Source organism: Epinephelus fuscoguttatus, linkage group LG9 (genome assembly GCF_011397635.1).
Source record: "Epinephelus fuscoguttatus linkage group LG9, E.fuscoguttatus.final_Chr_v1".
NCBI lineage: Eukaryota > Metazoa > Chordata > Actinopteri > Perciformes > Serranidae > Epinephelus > Epinephelus fuscoguttatus.
This window is the reverse complement of record NC_064760.1, coordinates 34,663,061-34,668,237: the sequence shown is the minus strand read 5'-3', so window position 1 is coordinate 34,668,237 and position 5,177 is coordinate 34,663,061. Positions and strand designations below refer to the sequence as shown.

General features: G+C 39.8%; 1 non-coding gene across 1 annotated transcript; it reads left to right on the top strand.

The window, feature by feature from the left end:
- Nucleotides 1–2,089: 2,089 nt before the first annotated feature.
- trnal-uag (transfer RNA leucine (anticodon UAG)) lies at nt 2,090–2,171 on the top strand. The gene has a single exon. It is a non-coding gene; the product is annotated as a tRNA-Leu (tRNA).
- The last annotated feature ends 3,006 nt before the right edge of the window (nt 2,172–5,177 follow it).

Sequence of the window (5,177 nt, the reverse complement as noted above, 5' to 3'; positions counted from 1 at the left end):
TCCCGTTCTTCCAATTCTAACCTAACCATTACTTCACAGTAATTAGTAGCTAGTTACAAAAATGGACAGGCCGAGGGTACTTGCTGTAGCTCTGGTTGAGGGTGAGAGGCAGTAGCAAATAGAGTGTTGGACACAGGGAAATGGAAATCTGTGTGGGTATATAAGACCCTAAAAAAAGGGTTGATTACAGGTAGTACCACCAGTTGGTCCAGGAGCCTCGCCTTGATGATGACAATTTCAAGTATTGCAGTTTTATGCTTCCATTCCTGCTGTTTTCTGTTGCAATCATGGTAACTGTGAATTATAAAGTTGTATAGCTCTGGGTATCCAGCAACCGCTACCATCAGTTTCTCCTCCATTGTTAACCAACTATAAGTTTGTTGTGGTGACCACCACAGAAGGCCCGCCTGTCAAATCATCTGATTGGATGTGCGAGATTCCACAAGGATCTATTCTTGGTCCCATGTTGTTTTCCCTTAATGGGGTCTCCCACTGTTGTGTTGATGGTACGTGAACCTACATGTCTTTTAAGACAGATGTTTCACTACTATTAAGATGGATGACTCGTAGTTTTCTGCTGTGAAACTCAGACATGACAAGTATTAATCATCAACAATCTCATTAAACTTTGCTACTTCCACCAATGAAATGTAACAAAAATTGAACCAGTATTGTCTTTTCCTGACTTAGAAAGGCTTATTCATGCCTTTGTCTTTTTGTACCTTGATTACTGCATTGCACTGTTTACATGCCTTAGTAAATCCTCAGTGGCTCGTCTTGGCAGAATGCTGCAGCTCAAATTTTAATTGGGACCAATCGTAGGCTCCTTTTTATCCCAATTCTTGCCTGTGTTGAGCTTATTTTAATGCCTGATTTCTAACTTTTGTGCTATCCTATTTTTATTTGTTCTGTTTGCCTTTATGTGAACTAATTTTCTTAGTTCTTATCATTATTTTTATTGCAACTTTATTTTTGTTGGATTGCCCTTAAGTAGCAGAAATAATCTATACATTTTTGTTTAATTAATGCATAAACATGATCACTGTTTGTACCACCAAAAGCAGGTCTGCGATGGTCCCTGCGTAAAGGATGTAAATATCTTTAGAATGTGGACATGCACCTTTGTAACACGGCCATAGGCAGAGCATCCATTTTACACAAGTGTATTTGTATGTGTGTGTATGCACCTGCATAATTATGAGTGAGTAGTATTCTATGCCCTGAGGGTGGATGTAAAACTCAACCCAGAAAGTGATTTTTTAAAAACAAAACATAATTTTTCATCCTCTTTATACTGTATGTCCATCTATCTTTTTCATATATGCTGTTAGCCATGATAGTCTATCAGTCTGTCTATCTGTTTGTCCAACTATTCGATGGTTTTCAGTGGAATATGGTATAAATTTTTACAGTTCCCATGACCTTCAGTAACACATGCATGTAACAGCTGCTGCATACTGATGGAACTATAGTGAATATTACATCCATATGCAATGGTTAGCACAGCTATAGAGGTTTAGTTATGATATACTCTCCTGCAGCACTAAGCATGTTGGAAATAATGGTGACTTCTGGCACAGTCTTCATTACTCCAAGAAAGATGCTCAGTGCTATTTGTTCTAACTGGAACCCTAAAACATGCCTGATCTCTTGTATGTGGGGGGTGTTTGTGTGTGTGAAATATTTTTTGGTTGTTCCATCACAAGTATGGGTTGTATAGTGATAGGTGTGGCTGGCATTCATTTAATTACATACTTTTGGATTTTACACTATAGAGGCTTCAGCTTTTGTTTTACATTTATTTTAAATGACAACGAAAACCATGCTTAATCAAACCTTTACCTGAGGATTGCAACTTTGTAAAAGGAAAGATTTATATGGCCTGTTTTGGAAGGCTCTGACAAATTATGTCCTCCTGTTGACAGGGGGTCAGATCTCAATTGTCTATAGTGAAAAAAGCATTCATTGTGGAGTAGGAAAACATCACCAAAGATAAATCTGATTCTTCTCATTCTGCAACCACTTGCCATTCAAGTAAAGTTAACTGTAAAATGTTGCTCCTGAGACTGATTGGTGAATTTTATGAACTGGTAGTGTGGCCGAGTGGTCTAAGGCGCTGGATTTAGGCTCCAGTCTCTATGGAGGCGTGGGTTCAAATCCCACCACTGCCAACAACATTCTTGGAAAAAAACAAACAAAAGAGTCCTCCTATTGAATAGTTTATAGTGTCCACAACGCAGAACCACAGATGCCCGAACCTAGGTTCTCGAGCAGAGTGGCGCAGCGGGAGCGTGCTGGGCCCATAACCCAGAGGTCGAAGGATCAAAACCATCCTCTGCTAATCCTAAATGCTTTGGATGAGAGGGATGTTCTTCTCCTTTCCATTCATGCTCACTTTGCCATGTGTTCTAAGTGTAAAGCCACTTGATCACAGGCAATTGACATCACTTACCTGTAACACAATGTTTTCTGGTAAAAAATGTCAGTGGATCAATTGTTAAGTGCACACTTCTTCCACTGCACTGTTTTTATTCACTATACAGTCCCCTTTGACAAACACTTGCTGTTGAGCTTATCTGGAATTTCAACCCTGTACCTTTTGCATCCAAATACCCTAAGCGAGAATCATACCCTTAGACCAATGAGCCAAGCAGAAGAAGTTAAAAAAGGCAAAAGTCTGCTTAGATCTGCAAGGGATGAAAAAACTGCAGACACAATGAAGAGCCCTTTACCCCGAGCGGTCTAAGGCGCTGGATTAAGGCTCCAGTCTCTCAGGAGGCATGGGTTCAAATCCCACCACTGCCATTGGATGATGATTGATATTAGATCTCATGCCTGATGTGGTGGCTTGAGTCATCCTAAGTTAGATATCCCTCCTGTTAGCATTGCTAAGCTTTGTGTGAAGGAACCACTGTTCCCAAGAAGACAAGTTGATGTTTGGCTGGCTCCATGCCGACTTACTAATTCTAGGGATGTCCCGATCCAAAATTCGGATCGGTAATGGCCGCCGATATTAGCAAAAAACAGAGGGAAGGGTAGGAAGAGTAGCGGTCAATTTAGTTAACTGACTATTTGTTTTCTGCTCTGGTTTTTTGAGGGTGATATTTTTATTTGGTTTACACTCTTACTGTTTAAGTTAAGAGCACTGATGGCATTGTTTTGGGCATAATTAGTGAAACTGGAGCCATGGATGGACTATTGCTTGTTTAAACAGTTGTACAATATTGTGTGTGTTTTTTTTGTCCCCTCTGTTGGTCCCAGGAAACAGCAGCACCAGGCTGGCACTGACACTACTAAAATAACTGAAAAGGAAAGGCTGCATTGTTTGTTAAATGTCAACAATGTTTTGTGGTGTTAATATTTTTTTTTTTTTAATTAGGGGGCCAAAGCACAAGTGTGTGGAGTCTTGCTGCTGTTTTAATTTCAATGTTAGACATTTTAAAGATTTCTTGTGTTGATTTATTTTCTATTTATTAAGGGGCCAAAGCAGCCAAAGGAAACCAGCTATATTTTTTTTTTAATGTTAATGTTCAAGTTTAAAGTTTGTTTATTTAACCCTGTTAAAAATAAACAGTTCAGTTTCTCATACCAACTGTTGTGGATCATTCTAACTAACCCGATTAAGTAGTTGTTCTTGTTAGAGTAATATTGCTTGATCAAACCTTTTCTAACATGACTGACAACAAAATAAGTGAATATGTATAATACACGCTCAGATCAGATTGGTATCGGTATCGGCCAAAACTCAAGGCTGTAATATCGGTATCGGATCGGAAGTGGAAAAAGCTGGATCGGGACATCCCCAACTAATTCCATATGAGATGTCGCATCTCAAGGGGTTTATCCCGTTAATAAAGAAATTTCAACCCATTCATACTCACATTACTGTCTTTAGATGACTAAGTAATCATTGCCTCAGTGTGTCTATGCGTGGCAGGATAGGGGGTTGTTCTTTTTATGCGGCAGTACTGTTGACAGTGGCATCTTGGGAAATTTCACCCCAGGAAATTCTTAGGAAGTTTAACCAATGGAAATGTCAAAAAGGTCACATGTTGGAAACACTTAAACTGAGACTTGGTTCCAAACATAAATATTCATTTATTTTATTATTTATTTAGCACACATTCTCACTCCGACCTCATCACATATTAATAATCAGTCATGGACTTTTCACTACCCTGGGTGCGTAGGTTGTCGATGTTCTGGGACGGCATGTCAACTTCTCCCCCATACATGCATTTTGTGATTTCAAAATACACTTCATATACACACCTGCATACGGTCTCTTTCAAAATAACCACACTATGTTGGTACGACACCATGACTTGACATTTTTTACCTTCAACAACAAACACGTGGTTACGTTTCGCTAACATGCATGCGGTTAAGTTTAGGCAACAATAGCACGTGGTTGGGTTTAGAAAGACATAACAGGGTATGGCTTCACAATCATATGGGAAGTAAACACTGACCTTAAAGCGGCATTAAAATAACTCGATTGACTTTTGGTTGTACACTGGACAACCAAATCGCCTACCCTATGCGAACTTTCTCACTGTTTATAGTACAGCAGTTGCTTGGAGCATCATAAAAGGCGCTGCCTGGCGCGTCTCATACCACCACAAAAATGCATACCTTACAAGAGCTCGAAAACCAGTCCACAAAGAGTCACAGTGTTGGCCATGCTGAACTGCGGACCATGCCACCAATACAGAAGCCTGGTAAGAAATGCATACCCAAGCAACAATCATCCACCTAGATATAGTGCTCTTGGTGCCGCCCCTGAAATCAATGTACCAGTGAGTCACTAAATGCAGCCATGTGACAATTAGCAAGCTGAAAAGAAACCTGCTCTGCTATACTAGAGGGCAGAGACAGACAACGTATATTGTTGTCAAATAAGGGAGACTTGTTGAGCTTTTCACATAGATTCTATTCTTTACTCCTAAACCCAGGCTTGCTCACCGGCCCTGACTTTAACTAATCACACAAGTGTTTGAAAATGTGCTGGTTCATCACCAAGAAAGGTGATTTCTTTGCAATCATAAAATGGGCTCATTGACATTGTGTTTGCTAGCCCACTTGACATTTACTGATGCATTTGACCTGTAGCTGTAACAAAAAGAGCAGCGTAATCTTCTTTATTTCCATGGGTGTGTCACTTACACATGAAAACA